Genomic DNA, 23312 nt, shown 5'->3' with positions numbered 1-23312 from the left:
TGGTGATAATGCGAATCAACACGAAACCGTATCGATTATTATGCATCAGTGTTTTCGCAAACGCGCCACATTCACATAACTTGAAGTAAGCAGTTAGCGTTGTGGCCGGTGGAAAAAGTCGTCGAAACTCTTGAACGAATGGACTTTTTCGCATGCTGATTTCTTAGAAACCTTCCCGAAGAATCGCTGCGTCTAATGGCTCAAACCCCAGCTTTCTACGTTCAGCCGTTACGCAGATGTTCGATTACGAACGAACGAACATTTACATTTTTATTTATATAGATTGAATAGGACAATTTTGCTAAAATAAAATTCTGCTTCGGTCCCCCAAGGTTGATAATACTTATATTTATTTTTGTTGACACGGGATTATTATTTTGCGGGCGATTCAAACAGTTCGGGACACAGGGCCTCCCATATTTTTAAAGCATCTCCATGCAAAGTTCCGACGATGGTTCCGTCGGAATCGAAAATCGGAAAGAGGGGAGCCCGATTCGCGATACGCGTCTAATATATTTACAAATGAATAGGCGAGCGTGTGTTGCCGTGCTCCTGGAACTTTGAATTCTCTCTGTTCCGTTTCCATTCGAGCCGGCGCGGCGGGGCGGTGAATTTATGTGCAAAGTTGCGGCCCCGCTTTCATGCCCGATGTATCGGGAACGCGACGCGTGTCCGGAATCGCAACACCGTTTCCAAATTTTCGGCGTAAACGAGCGCTCTTGTTCCCTTTCCTGCCCAATTTCTTGCCTTAATATATAAACAAAGTTTCTCTTCTACTCTCGCAGTATCAGCTCTCTCACTCTCCGCCTCTCTCCAGGGAGAGAGATTCGCGGAGTTCAAGGCAGAACTAAGCTCCTTAGCGATAAGTTTATTAGCTGTCGGCGATAAAGCATTCCCCGGCTCGCCGACGACCGTTTATCCCGAACAAGAGGCGAACGGGTCGACCAGTGTCTCGTAATTACCGTTTTCCACGGTTCATTCGTTCGACTGTTAATTACCAGCCCCATAAATAATTGGAAAGAACAGCCGAAAGCGCGATTCTATCGATCGCGATGAGATCGAGTCGCGAAAGCTCCCCTAGACGGCCTCGTTATGCTCGTAATTTAAATGCAGAGCCGAGGCGAATTCGACGATCCCTCTTCCATCAACCGGAAATGTTGAAAGGAATATGGGTCCTTATGTTACCAGCCGCAGGGTATCATTCCTCGATCCTCTTTAGGGTTCTCTGTTTCTGCTTTGGCTTTCAGCTCTACCGCTAAGGTGCTTCCTGTTGATGTTCTAACAGTTTTCTTTCTTGTGAAGTGTACTGCCACAATATTTATTCAAGTAGAATAGGTAAGCATCGAGCAGACATTGCCGCAGAATTATAGCATCTATACAGTGGATTTTTGTAATGATTTTATTATCACGATTTCATTATTAATTTACAAGATTGATTCGACATGCACGGACCCATGAGCAAAACCAGTAGCACCAGCCAGTTTTGATCAGATGCATTAACAATCCTATTATATGTCCCATGATTTAATCCAATAATTTCATTGCATCAATTTTGGTATATCGGTTCATACATTTATTCGAGGTGCACAGAGTTTTTAGGAAAATCAGTGGAACGGTCTAGTATTGATCGGACATGTTAATGGAATTGTTATAGAGTTCTCGAGGTATTTTTATAAAGTGGCCATCACAATTTGATTAGCGATTCAAATATTCGATGCTTCCTGAGTTAATAATGAAATTAGTCGAATAATTTATCGCTAGTCAGCCATGCCGGCGTAACATTGTTCAAATGAATATTAATAATCGCTTCAGTTTGTGCCCCGTTTTAATCAGCTCGGCCATCTCAAATGATTGGACCCTTATTTCTGTACAAATTGCCACAATCACGTTCGTTTATCATGTAATTTCGTAGAAACTAATTGCTTCACTAACCGAACAAGTCGGATTGGACAGAACTCGTGTGTTTATTAACCTGTTTTCTACGAACTCGATCGCACCGATTAAGATTAATCGGAATAGAATTTATTATAATTAATATGCACTAGATATTACATACGAACACAGAAGAAGATAAGTTGAAGCATAAGTGGAGTAATCTAGAATTAGTCAGACACGCGCCACGCGAGTCTTATTCTATGCCCAGCGAGCTATTTGAATAATTAGATCGCCCCGATTTGATTAATCCAGTAAGTGGAACACTTGACCCTCACAAGTTACAAATATAGTAAGTTATAATAAATTATAAATATATTCGCAGAGAGAGAGAGAGAGAGAGAGAGAGAGAGAGAGATTGGAATTAGGCTGACGTACGCAAACCACGCAAAAGCCGAAAGGGTTGATCAAGGCATCGAGAAAAAATCGACAGGGGTATATTCGCGTGGGCGGATCGGATGCAAGTTCGGCGCAGTGTCGAGTGGCTCAGCTCCTTTGCACGGCATATTCCCTGTGGGTTGGTCAGCCAGATGCTTGACCTACTCGTGCTTTCAGCTTACGCTACTCGAGCTTTATTGGTGACAAGGTCGTGAAACGCGTCGTCATCTCTTTCACGACGGCAAAAGACCGCGGCGCGGTCAACCGTTAGCCCACGTATACCCGTATCTCGTTTCAACTTTCGGTCCCGGCCTTACGTGAGTCGCGTGCGCTCGTTAGGACGCCCTTATCTCGCTGCGAACGACCAAAAACGAGGCGAGAACCTGAAAATCGTGTCTGGCTACGATACAACCGCTACCGCCGCCTCTATTTAAAACGTTTCGGCTCCTGGAACGCTGGAAAAACGAGCAACACCACAAATTTTTCCTAAACGCCACACACAAGAACTCGGGAAAATCAGCCTCTTAAAATTATGTACACGGAACCTCTACTTGAGTGGAAAACGTATTTATTCTTTGTCGGTCTGAGTCTCGTCTGCTTTATATCACACTTGCACCACTTGTCTGACCTCTATGACGAATACCAGACTTGTTCTACTTGCCTGACTCGGTAGATACATTGAGCTCTTGCGAAAAATCAGTGTAGTTACCTGACCATTTATACTGACCCCAAATAATGAACACAGTAAAAAACAAATTGATCGTGCCGCGTGACGGCCAGATAAACCGTCAGATTTACACTAATTGTCTGACTTGTCCGACGAATACAGGCTCGTTCTACTTGCCTGACTCAGTAGATACACTGAGCTCTTGCGAAAAATCAGTGTAGTTACCTGACCATTTATACTGACCCCAAATAATGAACACAGTAAAAAACAAATTGATCGTGCCGCGTGATGGCCAGATAAACCGTCAGATTTACACTAATTGTCTGACTTGTCTGACGAATACTAGGCTCGTTCTACTTGCCTGACTCAGTAGATACATTGAGCTCTTGCGAAAAATCAGTGTAGTTACCTGACCATTTATACTGACCCCAAATAATGAACACAGTAAAAAACAAATTGATCGTGCCGCGTGATGGCCAGATCAACCGTCAGATTTACACTAATTGTCTGGCTTGTCTGACGAATACAGGCTCGTTCTACTTGCCTGACTCAGTAGATACATTGAGCTCTTGCGAAAAATCAGTGTAGTTACCAGACCATTTATACTGACCCCAAATAATGAACACAGTAAAAAACAAATTGATCGTGCCGCGTGATGGCCAGATAAACCGTCAGATTTACACTAATTGTCTGACTTGTCTGACAAATACTAGGCTCGTTCTACTTGCCTGACTCAGTAGATACATTGAGCTCTTACGAAAAATCAGTGTAGTTACCAGACCATTTATACTGACCCCAAATAATGAACACAGTAAAAAACAAATTGATCGTGCCGCGTGATGCTCGTCTAAACCATGGTTGATTGGTGCAAACCGTCAGCCAATTAGACGTCGAAGACCCGTCTTAGTTTCTCGAAAGTGAGGAGCCACGAAGAAATTAGGCGCCGTCGCGTGCATGCAGATTGGAAGCGGAGGTGGCCTGGTACAAAATTACTCGTGCATTGTGTAGAACAGGTCGGGTACTCGATTCGGACACAAGGATCGTCCCGTGTTTCCGTCTCGAACGAAGTTATCGCGTCCGAAGGAAGAGAGACGGCCAGAAGGAATCAATAGGACTAATTCGACGCCGTGTTTCGAATGCAAGCCCCGGTCCTCGGACAAACTTCGGGCCACTTCTACTTTCGCAGCCCGATTTGTGCGACTAATTACGAGCGAGGCGTCCCGCGAGGAACTCTGCTCTCTCTCTCTCCTCGCCACCAAAATAGAGAGAGAGAGAGAGTGAGAGAGAGAGAAGCGTGGCTCTAATTGGACGACGATGTATCGCGAGCTACCAACCCGCAAAGTTTCGAACAGATCGCGCCACCGAATTATCCGTGTCTTCAACTTGATTCCAGAGTTGCCCGAGATATACGAACCAAACCAGACGTAGTCTGTGCGCCCTTCTTCCCGCTTTTGTTGACTCGCGGCTGCGTGGAATGCCGTGCAGAAGATTGCTGACGCCAACGTTTTGTCAATGAAGATTTAATAGAAAGTAGTATCGTCACCTGTTTATTGAAGTTAATTTTAGTAAAATTTATTTCTTCTCTGAAGAATCCTAGTCAGATCACAGTGTTTCTCAATTCTACTGATGCTTCTACTGATTTCTGTACCATTTTAGTAAATGTAATTAAGAGTAATGATTCTTGACGAATAGAATCTTGTGTATAACAGAGACACAGAACGAAAGACCAAATGTCGTTCGATCGAATCTCCTAAATCTCCTAAATGTCCGAAACAATTTACAGCATTATCGAGCGATAAATAGAGATTTACAAGATCGTCGGGGTAAAATTCAAATTTATGGTATCATCAGCTGCTTTAATTTCACCCGGGTGTTCGACGGCTGAAATATTCATGCTCCTCTCCCCGGAGGAAAGAGTGGAAGAGGATGTGAACACGCGCGTCCGCCGAGATTGTACACGGAAGATACATTATAAGAATGATCGATTCACAAGAGACGCTTCGGGAAAATAAATCGGCGAAGAAAGAGAGAAATAGATAGAGAGTCGGGAGAGAATCGGGTCGCTTTTATCGTCGATTCAGGGACGAACTTCTACTCTTGAAAACATCGATGTGCAACCAGGGAACGGGAATGGGAACGGCACGCAACATCTCCTTCCGAGGCGCACGGTGACGCAGACCGATCGTTTTCGTTCGTGCCGCAAGAGATTTCGCGTGCACGCCGATTGAAATATTTCCACGGAGCCTCGCTATTTACGGTCCCGAACTGCCTCGTGCCTCCGGTACCCCGCGGCTCTGACTTCCGGTGTCACTGGCAATCGCCGGCATTGAACGATCGGCACAGTGTGCTTGTCGATCAAAGACAATATTTTGAGAGCCATCTCTTGCGAGACGAGCCTCTTCGAAATGTTAGATCGCGAAGGAAATACACGTCTGCTGTGGATGCAACGGGCATTGTCCCAGGATCTCTTGGAAAAACGAACAGCCTATGAATAAATTCTACATCGAAAGGAGGATTCGACATCTTCCTGTAAATGATGAAAATCTCGAATTGATTTGAAAATAGCTATTTCGACTGGAACATTTTCTAAAATGAAGAAAAATGATGCTCAAATAATGCATTATCAACGATGAATTAAATCTTTCCGTAAATAATAATAATCTCGGAAGAACCTGGTAGATCGTATTACCGAGTGATCTGGACCCGAATTGATTTGGAAATAGCTATTTCGACTAAAACATTTTCTATACAGAAGAAAAATGGTGCTCAACTATAATGGATTGTCCTCGATGAATTAACTCGCACGATAATACGGAGCGATATCACTAAAAACGAATAAACTGCGCAATAAGAGATCATTGGAGGGCCCTGAGGATCGACAATGGAGTTGAATGGACACCACAGGTGTGCTTTAAGATCCTCGGAACATAACTGCACTGGAGCAGCAATTGCGATCAAATGACGGCTCCCTTTCGCTCGGTCGTAGACAGAATCCGGGTAATATTCGCGTTCGAGGCATCCAGAGAACAAAGGAGAGCAATATCAAGAGATATAGATAGATAGAGAGAGAGAGAGAAGAGAAGGCTCGGATTATCGTCTGCGTTGTCTTAAATAGCCGGATCGTAATCAATAATCGATAACCGTCCGAGCCGAGTAATCCGACATTCGCGTGACACGTTTACATGGCCACGGTCGGCGTAACAAGCATATGGTTGCCATAAGCTCGAGTCAAGTAGTCTTGATTAAGCCACTCCGTCATAATTAACCGCATCTCTAGAATTTCCGCTGGAGAGGGGATCGATATCGCGGCCGATTGTGAGTGCTCTTCTCTCTCTCCGCCTCTCTTCTCTCCCTCTCGCTCCGCGGATGGTTCGTTAATGTCCTCGTAATGGAATTCGCGTTTCTGTTTGCTTGTTACGCGATCAGGATATTCGCGTTAATTGACGGGGCCGCGTAACCGCGCAAACACACCTGCACAGGTACCCGCTGGCCGTCTACGACCGGTTCGAAACCGGTTACTGAAACCGGCCACCGACTCGGATTCGCGAACATTGCGCCTCGACACTGTCAACAGATTGCCGTCCGCGAAATTCCGTCGGCCGGATGCGCCGACTGACCCAATCAGCGCCATGATCCTTCCGAGCAGATTGCGCTGCTTCGTGCGTCGATGACGAAAATTGACAGGTGATCCACAAAACGATAAACACTCGAGTAGGTCAAATACGAAACGATAAATACATTCAGAGAATTGAAAAGTTTTAACAATGAAAATGACCAGTGACATAAATTCTGCTGGGAAATACACTTTCGATAATATCATACATGCTAGGATCTCGTCATTTCGACAGATGCGGGTCACCGTCGGCAGATACTCGAAAGTCAGACGGGTGAACGGCAACGTCGAAGGCAATTTGCATTGGCAAATTCACAGTGGCCGACGCCAGAGAAGGGTTTTAAAGACTCCGGTGAGAATGAAAGCTCTCACCCGGAAGTCGAAGCCATCTATCAAAGAAAAGGAAACTGTCATGGCAGTCGGAGAGGCTCGGGAAGCAATCGAAATGTCCACGGATGACGAGAAAAGAGGATGGCCGAGCAATTTATCGGCGAGAAGCCAAGGCGGGAGTAGGAGAGACCGAGGCTGGTTAATAAGATTGATGCCTCGGAACCGGACGAGACTGCTGCCTGGCAATTCGGGGTGAGGGGGAACGTTCGACGTCTGCTTGCATTAGCATCAAACAATGATAGGATATTTTATGCATGAACGGAAAAACGTCCGGACGATTTGTTCCCCGACTGGCCGCCGGAAGGGCGTCTCTGCCTTGGACCTTCGTAGGGCTTCTCCCTGGCCAAGAACCTCGATGACCCGTGAACTATGCGCATCATGGTGAATACCGTTTTTAGACAGATGTCGAGAGGTTTGACGCGATGTGAGTTCAAACTATTCTGACCCGAAAAGGTTAAACAGATGGTTACTCCAGTTGTCTGACTCCTCGTGGTATGTTTTATTCGGCTGGTCAAAGTGTTACTGACTCTACTCGCCACGGGAAAAGCGTATTTAATCTTCCTGCCCTATCTGTCTGACTTATGCGACCTACTCTACTTGTAGGACAAGTGTAATATTTATTGGACAGTTATTCTAGTCGTATCTCTTATCTCATTCGGCTGACTAATGTCCAACAGACTCTACTTGTCAGAGAAAAATCATATTTACTCTCTGCGTCTTTTTGTCTGGCTTGTATCATCTATTCTACTTGTAGGACAGATGTCACGTTTGTTGGACATTATCCGTACTTATTTATATATTTAAATCGAATTGCTTTACTCAATTAATACTTTCATGTTCCATGATATATTTAAATTAATGTCCCATGATATGTTCTCTTATTTATATTGATCTCTCAAGGTCGGTCACGGTCGTTCAACGTCACCCTTGATGTTTGTGGACTTGCAAATTCTTCGTCGATGCAAGGACTTCATACAAATCGTAAGATAAGGGTCGTAGAGTAATTTCGCCAGCCACCAGAACACCAGGAACAACAAAAACGAGACGCGTTCCCGGTTGATCGAAATCCGATCGCCTCGGGAAAAAATGGCCATTCGCAGCCTCAAAGCATTAATAAAATCAAAATCAGGGGACGTTCTCGCGTCTCATCTCTGGCGTCCGGGAAAAACGAGTCTCACCCCTACGATCACCCCGGTCGAAATCGCTTTATGATGAGGTTAAAAAGCGAGAAACACTTGTCCCCGTCTCGCCTAAGGTTTCCCAGACGGTAGTGAAACTTCTGGGTGGCGTTTCGCGAGATCCAAAGGAGAAATTTCCACCCTCCGCTGTCGACGATTACCATCGTAAAAGCTTGATGGTCCGAGGCGTTGGGTTTTTAGCGCCCTTCTGGTTCGGTTCGAGGAACGACTCGCTTCTTTCTTGATTTCGACGACGGAATATTCCGGAAATCTCGTTTCGCCCTTAGATGGCCACTTCAAGCCTTGCGTGAGAATTCAACCCGAAAATTCAACTACAGATATCTTTTTCTAAAATGTTCCTGGACCCTCAAATATAACATTAGAGTTGCTGAAATATTTTTTATTCACAGCCAGAATTCATATTTCATCTCTCCGTCCGCTTGCATGATTTATTCTACTCGCTCGAGTAACGGGACCCTTGCTCTCAACTTGTTTGATTTATATATGTTTTATTCTGGCTAAAATCCCACTAACTCTACGTGTCTATCAAATCTCGTATTTCCACTCTCTGTCTGCCTCATGTGACTTTGCTCTACTTGTAGGACAAATATCGTGTTTATTCTCCCTTGTCTGAGAAATATCATCTTTATCCTACTCGCCTGGGCAAATATCATGTTTACTCTCCTTGCCAGTGAAATTTCATCTTTATCCAACTTGTCTCGGGCACGTCGCATTTATTCGGCTTGTCCGACAAATACCGTATTTATTCTAGTTGCCGGACTTGCACGAGTTATTTGACTTGTCCGATTAGGACAATTCAGTCCACTTATTTCTGGACCAGTGAAAAGTAGAAAATGTTAACCGTTAGCACTAGAATGGCGACTCTGAGGCGCCAGGAAAATTGCTGTACCATTATTCAAAATATTGTTTACATTATGAAATATGACGGTATCTAATCAGTAGACTGCGGAGCTTTATGCAAAATAAAAATATTGCGCGTCGATTGTAGGGAGCGCAGTAGTTAAATAAACATTCATTTCATCCCTTAATAGTCTTTTCACGTTGGAAACAACATAACAAATTTATTCTTAGATTTTTTATATCCTTCATCGTTTTATATTTCACCCAGTCAATTTCTTCATAAATGCATAAAGATCCGCAGTCTACTAATCAGTTACTGAACATTTAAGTATTGTACGAGGTATTACATCAATCTCATATCCATAATATTTAAAAAATCATAGGGAATGGAAATGTTCTAGGTCGGAAGAAATGTTTAATTTTCCAGTTAAAATAGCTCCGAGTGCATTATATTTTCCCTCGGTTATTTTCTCGTGGATTTTCCAGTTCCGTGGGTCGGTTTAATCCAAATTTCGTGGCGCATATGACTTGGAAATTCGGTGCTGAGGGAAGGAAACGGTGTTTGCTGCTTCGGGAAAAATGTGTGACCGTGTTTCGCCGGTAGTATCAGCGGGCTCGATCATGCAGCTAATTTATCGGGCACTAAAGTGGTCGTCGAGGATCGCAATCGCCGCGCCCGTGAATATCGCTCCGGAACACGAGAACGGCTCGTTGGGAACATCTGCACGCCGGCATGACGAACATCGGCTTTGACTGGAACGAGCCGCGTCGTCATAGGGGGCTAATTGAATTTGCATTTCACGGAAATTTACAGCTCGCGACTCCGCGTGCTCGCATTCGCGCGCCCGCCAAATTAAAATGCTAATCCGACGCGGACAACGAAAACAGCCAGCCCCCACGGGGCCGGGGAGGTGAAATCGATTCAACCCCCCTCGAAATCTCTGCGGCGGATCGATCGTTTCGGCTGTCTCCGCGTTTCTTCGCCGTATTTATTGTACAGCCCGCGCGCGATAAACAATCGATTTATAGCGTTCATTTCGTTCTCCGGTCCCTGTCGATGTTTGTTATATTATTCTTTCGCTCACCGTCCTGCACGATGCGGTTCAATTTAAATTTGTCCCGAGTGGTTTCCGAGCAAGGTTTTCAACTATCCCATATATCTACGCTGCTCACTTTTCATTATAGTTGACGGAAATTGGAATACGAACGGGCTCCTTCATTGGGAGGATATCAAAAACGTAATATTGAATCGAAAACGAATCTTCTTTCATTTTCAATGGATCGTATGCATGAATAATTGTATCCGTCTTTCTCTTCTTCGTCTATAGCGGCGTGGGGCAAACGGATCCGAGCGTCGCCGGCAGAGTGTTAATCTTCGATACATTGAATTTGAATTTTGTCTTGCAGATTAGAAAAGGATTCTTTTTCTTTGATACCTACGTGATAATTGATGAAATTTCAACTGAAATTGATGACATCCCAACAAAAACATCCTGTAAACAGGAGCCAAGTTCCTATGGCCGTGAAAAGTTGCGAGATCAAACAAAATACGACCAAGTTCGTTAGCTTAGAAATACCTCTTGCAATACTGAAGTAAGCGTTTGTAAAAATTAGTTTAAAAGAACGCTATTCAATTTTTAAAGAGTTACATGGAGGGTTAAATTATTCAAACTTGGCCGCTACCTAACACCTTCTATGGCCATTGCTTTAAAAAGTAACGGCTAAGTTTGAATAATTTAGCCCTCCATGTAACTCTTTAAAAATTAAATTTTTACAAACGCTTTCTTCAGTATTGCAAGAGGTATTTCTAAGCTAACGAACTTGGCCGTATTTTGCTTGATCTCACAACTTTTCACGGCCATAGGAACTTGGCTAGTGTTTACAGGACGTTTTTGTTGGGATACTTTTATCGCGAACCACGTAGGAATTGCAAATATTGAAGTGGCAATAAAGTTGCTAAATCATTAATCGTACAATGCAGATAGCATCAATGGGAATAGCGTTCGTCTCTGCTGTGCAAACAGAACGTAGTTTGCTTAGATGATAATAACGAAGAGTGGGACAACGTTGCTAATGCAAACGACTAAGCTTGGCTAAAGCTTGTTGATCTAACCTTTAAGTTATTATTGCAGTAGAACCTCGATGGTTGATATGAGCAAACAAAATGGGGAAACTTCCTGTGGAAGCTTGAACTCCGATCCTATTTCAGACATCCCGATAATAACCATACTAGTGCCAATGTTTACACAAATATCAATTTTCATAATTGATCCAATCGGACCTGGAATAAAGTAGAAACGCGTTCACACAATGGAGAACTGCAGTATCGAGTATCGAGTAAAATAAAAAGTGCATCTGTTCACTTCTATGACCAGGTATTCAGAATGTCATACAAAATAAAATTGGAATTACTCTATGAAAAATTGCATTAATTTCTATGATCAAGCCCATCGATTTTCATAACAAATAAAAGTGTAATCACTTGATAAAAAGTTACACCAGCTACGAAATACGATAAACAAGCGTATTGATTTCTATGGTGAACTATAGAAGATCTCAACTCTATCAATAATAGCGGAAATAAAATTTTACGATCGACTCTACAGAATCTCAGACCAGCCAAAACCGTGCTGGCGCTGTGAAATATTTCACAGGGTTTCAGACAGGATGAAAAGCGCATCTACTATTCATTTCAATAGTCAACTATATACGTCTGCTGGGGGATCAAACAGAAACCAAATGCGCTCTATTAAAAGTTTCACCGGGTTTCGGACGAAATCGCATCGAACTGAGTTTTTTTCGGTGCACTGGATTTCCGGGCGATAAACAAAGTGCAGAATACGCATAAAATCCGCGGTCTAGTGTTAACAAGTGCGGAGGTATAACGATTGTCCCGTTAATTGCCGGCGGTGACACTGGCGCGCGCTTTTCAGGGCCGATTTCGCGCAATTATCCGGGGTTCTACTGTGCATAAAAAAAGCCAACGACCCGTGCCAAATCCCGTGGAGTATCGATGGGTCGCGCGTTTGTTTCGGCGACCGCGGACGCGGTTTCGGCGCGGGTCGCACGTGCGGAAATACCGCGCGAAACCGAGCCCGCATAAATTTCGTGACCCCACGCCGTTCACCAAACTCTCGAGCCGCCCTAACTTCTGACACTGTGGACATTTTGAAAAATTTCCCGAACGAAACTCGCTTGATCTATCGAGCCCCGCAATCACGCTCGACAATATTCCACGCGTTCCTTTATTAAAAAAAAAAACCGACGTTACTATGTGTTTTTCACATTTCCGCCGGAACAAAAATATTATCGCTCACGCAGTGCGAGAGGCAGGTTAAAACAGCGAAGTTTAAAAAAAAAATCCATCCCGATAGCATCACCGAGTGTCTAGATACCGGGCGGAAACATGACGGGTTCAGTGAAACACAGTACATGAATGTTTGCCGTGTTATTAACTAACGTATTCCTCGTCAATGGTAAATACACGGGGAAAATGGGAGAGGAAAAAGTTGTACCGTTTTTCGCGAATAATGCCAGGGAGTATGTAAATTTTTTAAATTTGCCGTATTTTTCGAGCGACGGCAGAGAGAATTCGCGCGGATACAATGGTACTGAAAGGGAGTATAGATGGAACGTGGAGAGAGAAATATCGGGGACGAACGAGAGAGAGATAATCGACTACACGCCGTCGCAATCGACAGCAGACGCTGCAGCTGATGACGAAACAAGTTTACCGGGGGTTTCAAAGGACTCGTAGACGCAGTATCGCGATCGGTTTTTCCTTTTTCCATCTCTCTTTCCCGTCTCTGGATTAAGGGACAGCTGCTAACAGCCGGGCCGAGAGAACGAGCGGATTATTCGCGAGCAAGCGAGTGAATTTTCCGCCGATTGACGACTGACGATGCAGAGAGAGAGAGGAAGATCTAGCGATTCGGATTGATGCAAGACTGATCACAAATTTGATTTCAGGGCCGCGTCTTGCGCGCCAGCACGGCAAATTGTCATCGAAGACGGGAAACAAATTTCCCGCGGCAGTCGCGACTCTCCTCTAACCTTCTCTCTCGCGCTCTATCTCTCGTTTGACTCGATAAAAAATTCAATCAACGTTCATTTAATTGAACCTCCGCACATCGCCGGCTCCGGAATGCAGATACCGTCGAGAGACTGCTTTCCACGTTTTTATGGCAATTCAAAGCTCTCGGAGATACTAGAGACTCGCTGGCCTAATGAACTTCCTCCGAGTGTTTCCTTAAAACCCGTGCGGGCGTTTTGCGATCGCCGCTGGCAGCGTGGAAATGCCTGGGAAATAACTTTTTCGGTTTTAATGTTGTTCGACAGGGGAGGATATCTTTTCTGTTCCATATTTGTCTGATTAATACTCGCCCGTTCCACTGTCGATAGGCCAAGAATTCTCTGTCTCTCTCAAGTGAAAGGCAGAGAAAGGATTCCTCGGGTGCATTTACCGGAATAATTTGGTAGCCTGCACTCGCTTCCTGCGGCACGTTCTTCCTCGAAATGTAAACCGGCGGTTCATCCCTCTCTCGGTTCGAGTTTCGTGACTGGCAGCGATCAATTGTTCCGCAGCCTAGTAATTTGTGTTCTGACTCCATCTCTCTCTCTCTCCCTCTTCAATTCACCGTGCCGAAAAGTCTCCTCTCTCTCCCTTATCAGCGAATAATTCGCGGGCCCCGTATATCATGAATATTCCGGATGTTTAATTTCACTTGCAGTCCGGTATGCAAACTGGAAGTCCTATTTTTCCGAAGCCTCCGAGGAATTCCGCGGCGTTATCGGTATCCGTTCCGACGCGGAAATATCCTCGGAATAATGTTGTTTAACGTTAATGCGACCGGCTTTGTCCAGCAAGGTTCTACGCGCGCGGTATTTAAAGGATAAACGAGGAACCGAACGAATGGAATTTATTAATTGTGCGCGGTACGCGTTAATTGCCACGGGAACGGGATCATCTCGCGCGCACCAACGTACGATCGATGATCGACCTCGTTCGTAGAGGAACACCGTGGAATGATTACAATCCGTCCTGCACAGAGAGTAATGAAATAAATGCGAGCCAGAGGATGCTGCTCGACATTTATCCTTTGTTTAAACGTTTATCGGCAAATGTCCCACACGAGAATGTTCATACGACATTTCTTATCATTACTGTTACCACCGTTCCCTCTCGGATGCGGCAGTAATCGCAAAATTTTATTATCAACAGACTGCGGGTTTTTAAGCTCGAAACATTGTTATACCGTTTGAGACTTGCCAAACTTGTTAAGAGAAAAATCACATTTTCATCTACTTTCTGTTGCTTACTTTTTATCTTGCATAAATATCTGCAATCTATATTTTTCGCGTAAATACTTTCCCAGGATTATTTATCGGGGGATTAAATTTGAAATTATTTAATGCTATTCCGCAATCTCGGAGAATTTCTCGCGCGAGCTAAAACGAAAATCGGCGAACTCCAAGCTTCCCGAAGCGAGAATTTGATCGCTCTTCTCAAGTTTTCGGTGAAGCGGCGATATCAGGTGGGTCAGAGGGTCTCGTTGAATTTTCGAAGTAGGGAAAAGAACCGTGGCATCGGCAAACAAAAGGAGAACTCGCATTAATCTCCTTCTGACGAGCCGTCCCCGTTAGCACGCGCGCCGAACAACCTTTTTCCAGGAGAACTTTTTAATGCCCAACTGGTGTTTTTCGCGGGCGAAACGGTTACAACCGCGTCGCATCAAAACTGCATTTGGAGCCGACGTGTTTTCTGCTCGGAAATGACCGGCGGAACAGCGCGAAATAATCGACGATTAAATCGGACATTTTGTCGGGCCGTTCGTGTCTCCCGAACGTGCGGTATCGGTTATTCCAAAAGAAATGGACAGCTTTGCCGTTTTATCAAAAGAAAACTGCGAAAAATATCTGCCCTCGCTACCAATTTAATCGCGGAAGCATCGCGAGCTTGATTGACTTGCTAATCTTCCTGTCAATAAAACCGCATACTTTTGTTAATTTTTTAACCGACCGGCGACCTCTCGTAGCAAATTTTGTCCAAATTTATGGCTTTCGATGTACACAGGAGATTACGTTAATCTCAATTTCCGTAAAATAAAATGTAATTTCGTAATGCATGCTACAAAATTCCAATGAAAATCAATTGATCAAAGAATTAATTCAGTTTTGGGGGTGAGATGAAAATGTAGCCAATGTGAGAGCACAGTAGAAAGATTAAAGAGTGCTGTAATTTTAGCCACGCCCACTCACGATTTTCTATTTGTATGTATACGTAAAAAGTTGAGCGAACGCAATGGTTAGAAAGTTCTGGTGGATCAAAGGGGATGAAAAAGATTGTAATTTGTAGCAACGACGAAAAGGGGGCGTGGCTCGATAGCCCGGCCCCCTAGACAGTTTCCTCGAAAGCCTCCTTTATTAATCTCTTCTCTCATTATTCGGCCGTAATTGACAGAGAATAACACTGTTTCGCACTCCTGGCCATTCTCTCTGCCGACTGCTCGTTTCAGTGTCGGGACAATGCGACAAGAACGAGAGCCGAATTCGCTCTCGCTAATGAATTCCATCGCTCCACCCACTACTCCTCCTTCCGTTAGCCAGCCCCTCCACCGCTGATGTTTCTGCCGAGTTTTTCTCCGTGAAAGCGCAACCTGAAATCGCGATTTCGCGAGCGAGCGGGCTCTTATCGCGTCGCGACACTTTGCAGGCTCGTTACGCCCGCGGAATTTTTAATCGCGCCCCGCGATTACTCGAAGGAATTTCAATTAAAAACCGTCGGGCGACTCGCGTCTTGCGGTCCTTATGATCCGGGGAAAATGAAAATTGCGCGATTATCCCCCTGAGATCCCCCTCCTCCCCCGAAGCTTCGTCCTTGTATATTAATCACGGCGATATTTTAACCTTTCTCAAACGATGACCACGTCTTCTGAGCCAACAAATTAGATCAAGCCAGATTAAAGGACAGAATGGTCCTTAAGGGTCCTTCTAGGTCCTTGCAAGACTAGAAAAATCTTTTGTGACTGCAACTTTCCCTTTTCTTGATGGCACAAAAAATTAAATGTTGGTTGCTCAGACGGATAAAAATTCTCAGAGAAGTCCTTCGAAAATATTTCAAGTGTAATTTCGTTTCCAATGACGTTTACGGATCATTTACGCCGAATTTGTTTAAACATCGGTTTCCCAGTCGATTAATAATCCCGTAGGGCTACGAATTCGAAAGCAAAGGGCCGACTCAGAAAGGAAACCGGCCGTCGAAGATTGCTTTTGGTCGCTTTCATGCGAACGTCGCACGATAATTATCGATGACTATCGAGGCCGCGACTGGTCCTCTTTGCCTTTCCCTTTATGCTCCACCTTTTCTCCGCTTTTCATCCGACCTCCGGCGAACAAAAACAAAAAAAGAAGTAAAGAGGAAGAGAGAGAGAGAGGAAAAAACACAGATTTGTCCCTAGTTTTCATATTGTCGACGTTCGAGACGCGGAAGGAAAACAATGGCGATTTTTTTTGCTCGGTGTGCTCTCTCTCTCTCTCTCTCCGGTTTTCTGTCGACGGACCATCTCGTGGAAGCTTCGTTTTATTTATGTCGTTGTTGTCGAGCACGGTGGCCCGTGGCTTCTCGTTAGAAGAAATAGGTCGCGTCACAGCGAATACATTCGAGACCGTCGTCACTTGAATCCGTCGGAACGACGAATGTCTCTCGCGGACACTAATGAAAGTCCGACGAGATTCACCGATTAGAATCTTACCGAGTCATTCTATGTCCGCTTCGGAAGAAATTAACGTCGCATATCCAAAAGAAGAACTGCACACCTCAGTTCTAAAACCGTGCGAGTCTGTAGTACAGTGGATCTGTACCGAAATGAATTTTGAAAAATCATGAGTTTATCGTAGATAATGCGGTAACATAATTTTCGATAACTGCATCATAAAAGAAATTTTTACTCCGTCATCGATCTCGAAAGGAATGACAGGACCACCGGAATCGGTTCTACGGTCGTCGGCTAAAATGATCACCGCAATGGAAACACTTTAAACCCATTACCGAGCCATTGTTACTCTATACATTAACATTGAATTACTTCGGCCGAATTCCCGACGATTCAATCACATTATTTCCATCAAATTATTTCAGCAAACTCTACAGAAATTTAATGAAATCGCTGCGGATCCGTCGAACGAACGACAAGCGAGAGGGCGCATGTGTCGGACGGTAGGAACGAGATTTCGGCGAACGAATTCGCGAAACGTTCTCGCAACTGAGCGTCCGGAGCCGAGGGTTAAATCGACGATTTAATCGCGAAAACCTATCAGAGACATTCTGGGGACTGTCTGGGAGAAAAAAGCGCGTCCATCCACGGCCGGAATCATTAGCGACTCGCGAATCGCGCAGCTGGCGAAGAGAGAGAGAGAGAGAGAGAGAGAGAGAGAGAGAGAGAGAGAGAGAGAGAGAGAGAGAGAAGAGAGAGAGGAGAAGCTGCGAATTATTTTTTCCGTGTGGCTCCGCCCACTGACTGCCCGGGGATTTCTATGCCGACGATGATTTTAAAAGCGTGACGGGGGGCCGCAGTCATCCACGGTTCCGCGTCGATATTTTCCAGAGAGAAACGGCCTTCCTCCTCGCTATTCCGCTCCGCTTTGCTCCGACCCTCTTTCGGGCTTGTCCTCCTCGCATGTAGGCCAAGAGTCGCTGCAGCGAGTTTTTTGTTCCCGCGAGTCAGCGACGCGGATCATTACGCGAAACCACGCCGCCCGTGGATTCATCCCTAGAACTTTTTTGCCTAGAGTCTTTTTTTCCCCCGACGGCGGTTTTAACACTCGAATGGCAAACGCCTGCGACGCTTGCTGGCGCGGGTCGTTCGCGACCCGGTTCAACCGTTTCAGAATTCGCTCGTTGGAATTTCCATTCTTTTAAGGCAGCCTGTTTTTTCCCAGATGTCTTTTATCTCATGTTGCCGAGTTGTGGAATTCATTGTTATCCAGCGAACGATATAAATAATTGATGAAATAAATTTTCGGGAATCTCGCACACCTCCAGTGGACACCTAACCCAGAATAAAAAATTGATTCTCTCAACAATGGGAGTTTCGGACACCCGCCTTTAGGAAACCTCTCGATCTCCCGAGAAGGAAGCGTAACGATAAAAACGAAGTAGAGGAACGCGATTCGAGGCTCGATCCGCGAACACTGTCTCCTGGGCGCAGTCGGTCGACACGACCGTAACTGCGAGCACAATTGCCAGCCGTGCAAATGGACCGGCGGACCTAGGACATTGTCGTTTACGCGGACATTCTCGCGAACGTTCACACGCGGACACGTGTCGTTTCGAGGTCTCACCGGTGGCTTGTCGAGCTCTGTGTTCGAACCATCGATCGCCAATGCTCTTGTTTATTGCGAAACCAAACCTGAAATATGCAGAGTATTTTGTCGTTTTACCAATTCAACTAAATCGGAAAGACTATCTAAATATAATTAATTCAAATACATTGATCGAAGTTGCGATTACACATCTTCCACCCCATCCGAGTGTAAATCACACTTTCCTCTTGCGATGACGTTTTCGCCCTGAACTGGATACTTGCCGAAAAATTGCGATGGGAAGGCAGAAAAAAATGATCGGGAAGGAACGAAGAAGGGGAAATCGATCCACGGTCGAACAATCGAGATCCAACAATGCTGCTCTCTCCGCAAGGGAAGGAATCGGTGGGAGGGGGAAAAGTATTCGCGCGGTCCGACTAATAACGGACCCCTCCACTCATGGAAATTACCATGACTTGTAGCCGCGCTGAAAGAAATTTAAAAGACAAAAGCCCGCGCAATTGGTGGCCCGGCTGAATGGAAACGGGCTGCCTCTGTTTGCCGGCCAATGCGGGAGCGGAGGGACCTCGGAGGGAAACTGGGTCGGACGCATTGTTTTATTTTATTCGATAATGGGAATCAAGCTATCCCCCTCCCCCTCTAGCCGCCTCTCACCCCCCAAACGGTTCTATGTCATTTCAGCTGGTAAGTATCGGGATGTACACCGGAGGAGAGGATTGAAAATTTCGTGACCCGATTCGAACAGCAATTATCTTTCGATGGTTAGGCCAGGCAAGGCCTTTCTTTCTTTTCTTTCCGACGGTGATATTGTTCTTCGGACATTGTCGATTCTGTACGGAAGAACTTTGCACTGATGATGCGAGGCATTATGGGATTGTTTTTTTTTAAGTTAAATCTGCAATAAGGGTCTAACAGAGATTCTTTCGGAGAATTGATTCAGTCAGCTGTTTCGGTGGATTGAGCTTGCTGTCGTTCAGAGTGCGGCTTGATCATTTATTTCAGCTGATAAAGACGTTCCAGACGTTGCCAAAATTTGTTCGGAAGGTTTTCACGGAGGAATTGAGGTTTTAAGTCGTTCTTAAGACAGTCTGAGTCGTGGAAGAGGCTTTGGTCCTAATATGTTCTCTTCTGAAATTGCTGGAGCGTCTAGACGAGCATCTTGGCTTCCCTGATTCGTCTAATTGACCTAACAACTAATAATATCCTAGGACAATGCTAAATTTAATTTTTTTTTAAATTACTTCAAGAAGTTACTTTGATTTTACGCCATATGTAAGGCAGCTGATTCGGGAATCAAAGCGTAAATATTTTAAAGAAATCCTCTTTTGTAGATGGTTAAAGATCACTCGCCTTCAACACTAATCTTCGTGCTTCGTTTTACCACGGAAACATCTTTATAATTTCAATATAATTGTGGAATGAAAAATATGGAACCGGTTATTTGGCCGGCGGTGGTAAGTTTAGCGATAAATGAATTTTGTTCGATTCGTTCGGGTGTAGAAGGAATAAACAGTTGAGCAGTTAGACTGACTCAGCGATGCACAATGCGACGTTAATATCGGGAAGGCAGACACACACGGTGCTCGAAGGGAAGCGAGAAAAGGGATCCCCATAGTATAGTGCTCGTCTTCCCTGGCTGTCTGCCTGGAGAATGATGTGCCAGGACCTCCGGGCTCGAGGAAATTAATACTACTTCTGTCCCGGCGCCGTCTGCCATTTTCCCTTTCTTTCCGCGCTGTCTCGTCCTTTCTGTTTGCACTGTTTCCCGCAGCACTGGAAATGTACTTTGAAGTCCGAGCCAGGAACGTTCATCCTCGCCCCTTCTGTTTCTACCTCTTCTCTCTCTCTCTCTCTCTCTTTCTCTCTGTTTTTATTCTATCTCCACGTTCAGTCCTCCTCTCACGTCCTCTGAAATTAGACCCAGATTCCACAGAGTGGTCCGCGGAACACGGATCGCCTAACTCCTTAAATATTAGCCCTAGCGAGCAGCGATCACGACCACGAGATCTCGTCCTTTCTGGATCATGCAGATTTTCCCACGGTTACTGGCTAATTGTTCCACCTCCGAGGGTGCGCGAGATATGGTCAAAAATTAGGGGAGATTAGGTAGAGACTCATATTCCACAAACACACATTCCTACAGACGTTTTAGAATCCATTAAGACTTATTAAAATCTTCTACAAGTTTATTATCGATTATCGATGCTTTCAAAAATTCGTACAAACTCGTAAGGACTTCCTGAAGTTCTCTTCGAAATCCCTAGAACTTCTATAGAATTCCCTGAAACTACAAATTCGTAGACGTTCCCCAAAACCGATTGAAGTTTTCCAAAAAATTCCTACTACACGTCTCACAATTTTCAGAATTGGTTAGACATTTATTGGAGCTCCCGAGATGTTTCAAAAGTTCCTAACAATTCTTAGACGCGTCAAAATACATTAAAAGATCCTTCACTTCATTTTCGAAGGTCCTAAATCCAAAATCCTGAAACAAAATGCCAACGATTTTGAAAAAACATTCTAGAAATTCTCGGGAGGTTCGTATCGGATTACAAGCAGCACGAAGTTCAACAGCGCAGTAATCGCATCCATCTGCCAATCTAGCAGCGATCTGCAGCGATAAACGCACGCAGCTCGCCAATTAATCACTCCGTCGTTAATCTCCCAACACGACCACTTAATTCCCTCTCTCGCTGGCAAAGTTTCTTTGTCTTGCCATTTACGCTGCGTACATACGAACGCATTTACATTATTACAATATCCTGCAGGCGCAGGACTCTCTCTCTCTCTCTCTCTCTCTCTCTCTCACTTCTCTTTCCGAGCGTCCTTTCCTTGCAGGAGCTTTCGGGCAACGAGGCTCTAAAAGAGTAATAAAGTCCACTTACCACCTTGTCCACTCGTCTCATCCCGTTTCATACTGGCTGCTCATCCATCATGCTCGCGGCTTTAATTAAATTTACTTATTTCGTCGGACACCGATCTACCGCGTCCGCTTTTCAATCCAGATGGCCTCGTTCCTCGACCAAGGAACACGCTGTTAATTATTAACTCGCGTTTCTAATCATCGGAGAAATTATTGAACCCCCCGACGAACCGATGCGAGATGCCCATTAATTTATAATCTATTAATATCTTCGGCGGAATTGCTGCCTCGCGTGCAATATCAACACACAGTAATAATAGTAAATCGGCTTTGGTAAACAGCTCATTGTTCGGTAAACATATAAATATTTGTAGTATGCGCAGGATAAAGTGTATATTAGTATATTAATAGCGGACAATGTACAGGAAAGTCCAGATTAATTTGTCTCGACCAGAAGATCATGAAATTAAATAAAAATAAGACAGAAATAAACGAACAAAAATACGCATTCACCTAACAGGATTAAAAACCGATCAAAGCTCGATGCACCGAAATTTTGCGAGCACGTCCGTCTCTCTTAAATATTCGCGTCGAGCACAAGAGAGAGAAACGGCGTTATTTACGCTGAGAAAGAGCATTACGAGAGACAAATTCCCCATTGTTTGCCATTAATTCCGGAACCTGCGGGAAAGTTAAGAGTCGGGGGCAAACAGAGCTCTCTTATTTTCGCGCTCCGGTTAAAACCTGTCCCGGACTGGTTCGAGTATCGTGTTGCGATGGAAAAGGAACGTTGTTGCCCCGCTGTAAACACGATTTTTCCAGAGGTATACCATCTCTCTCCCTCTCTTGCTCTACCTGATTCGACGAGAGTAATAGGCAGGCAGCAGTCTCGCTGATCGCCGAAGATCCACTTGATCTTTCGGTAAACTAATAAAACTTCGTTAAGAACGATCAAGCCACGAGCATTTCCATCGACTCGAACGGAGGATCCATCGTTCGGAGAACGGAAAGAAAGTAACCCGGTATTTTCTGGCTCTACGGTTCTCGCTCTCTTATTAGGATCGAGTCGATCAGAGACGACCGCGGAACCATGAAATTGCTCCCGGAGATACTTCGCTGCAGTTGCCGACTGCCTTTTAACGAGTTAGGGCAGCTCATCGAGGTCTACTTTGCACGTTCAACAGTGGAAAGGCCGGGTCAAGATCCGTTTGCTTCTATTCGGCCGCCGAATCTCGTATTTCGCTGGTAAATGTTCGAATTTCTTAAAAATGATTTTCTTGGAGAGTCAGATCGCGCAGCCAAGTCAAAGATGCTGGACAAACAAGAACAATATTAAATTATGAACATTCGTTATTATTATTCTTTAGCTACAGCAAGTTATGAAAAATAAAAATTACTGAGGAACTGCAACGGGAAAAATTGTAAATCCTATTTTATACGAATGGTAACAATTTTATAAAAATGAATATTTGGTTGAGCGAAAATGTATTTCTCTAAAAATATACGTGGTCAATGGATAGAACAATGTTCGTTAGATTCCATCATTTATTAACTATATGAGAGCGATCATTCGCTGGAAAATGTTCGAATAACTTAAAAGTAATTTTCTGGAAGAAAATTCTTGACAACAAGAACAATATGAAATCAATCTTACTAGAATCATTTGATAATGCTCATTCTTTAGCTACAGCAAGTTATGAAAAATAAAAATTACTGAGAAACTGCAACGGGAAAAATTGTAAATCCTATTTTATACGAAGGGTAACAATTTTATAAGAATAATACAATGGTATTGTCTTAATATACTTGAATGGTGGAATAGTACAATGTTCGTTAGACTAAATCACTTTTTAGCTACACGGGTGCGATCATTCTGTTCGTTTAAGGGACAGTGAAGTAAATCTGGATGTGTTTTGTCGATTCGAAAGTTTCCTGTTTGCCGCAAGCCGATCGGGTCCCCCGAATAGCCAAATAATAATCTTGGAAACTTGACGTATCCCCCGGAATGTACACGAACTCCGGTCGACCGGTATCGCAACGATCAGGCTGATTTACAATGTTTGCTCCCCGGGGGTAAACCGTTAGTTTCTCGTCGTCTATTATCCGGGT

The 23312-nt window shown here is 44.4% G+C and overlaps 1 protein-coding gene across 3 annotated transcripts in view; it reads left to right on the top strand.

The window, feature by feature from the left end:
- Window positions 1-23312, top strand: part of Cpx (synaptic transmission protein complexin) — a 420394-nt gene that overhangs the window by 353008 nt on the left and 44074 nt on the right. The window lies entirely within an intron of this gene.

Source organism: Lasioglossum baleicum, chromosome 15, assembly GCF_051020765.1.
Source record: "Lasioglossum baleicum chromosome 15, iyLasBale1, whole genome shotgun sequence".
NCBI lineage: Eukaryota > Metazoa > Arthropoda > Insecta > Hymenoptera > Halictidae > Lasioglossum > Lasioglossum baleicum.
This window is presented reverse-complemented; position numbering and strand designations above follow the sequence as displayed.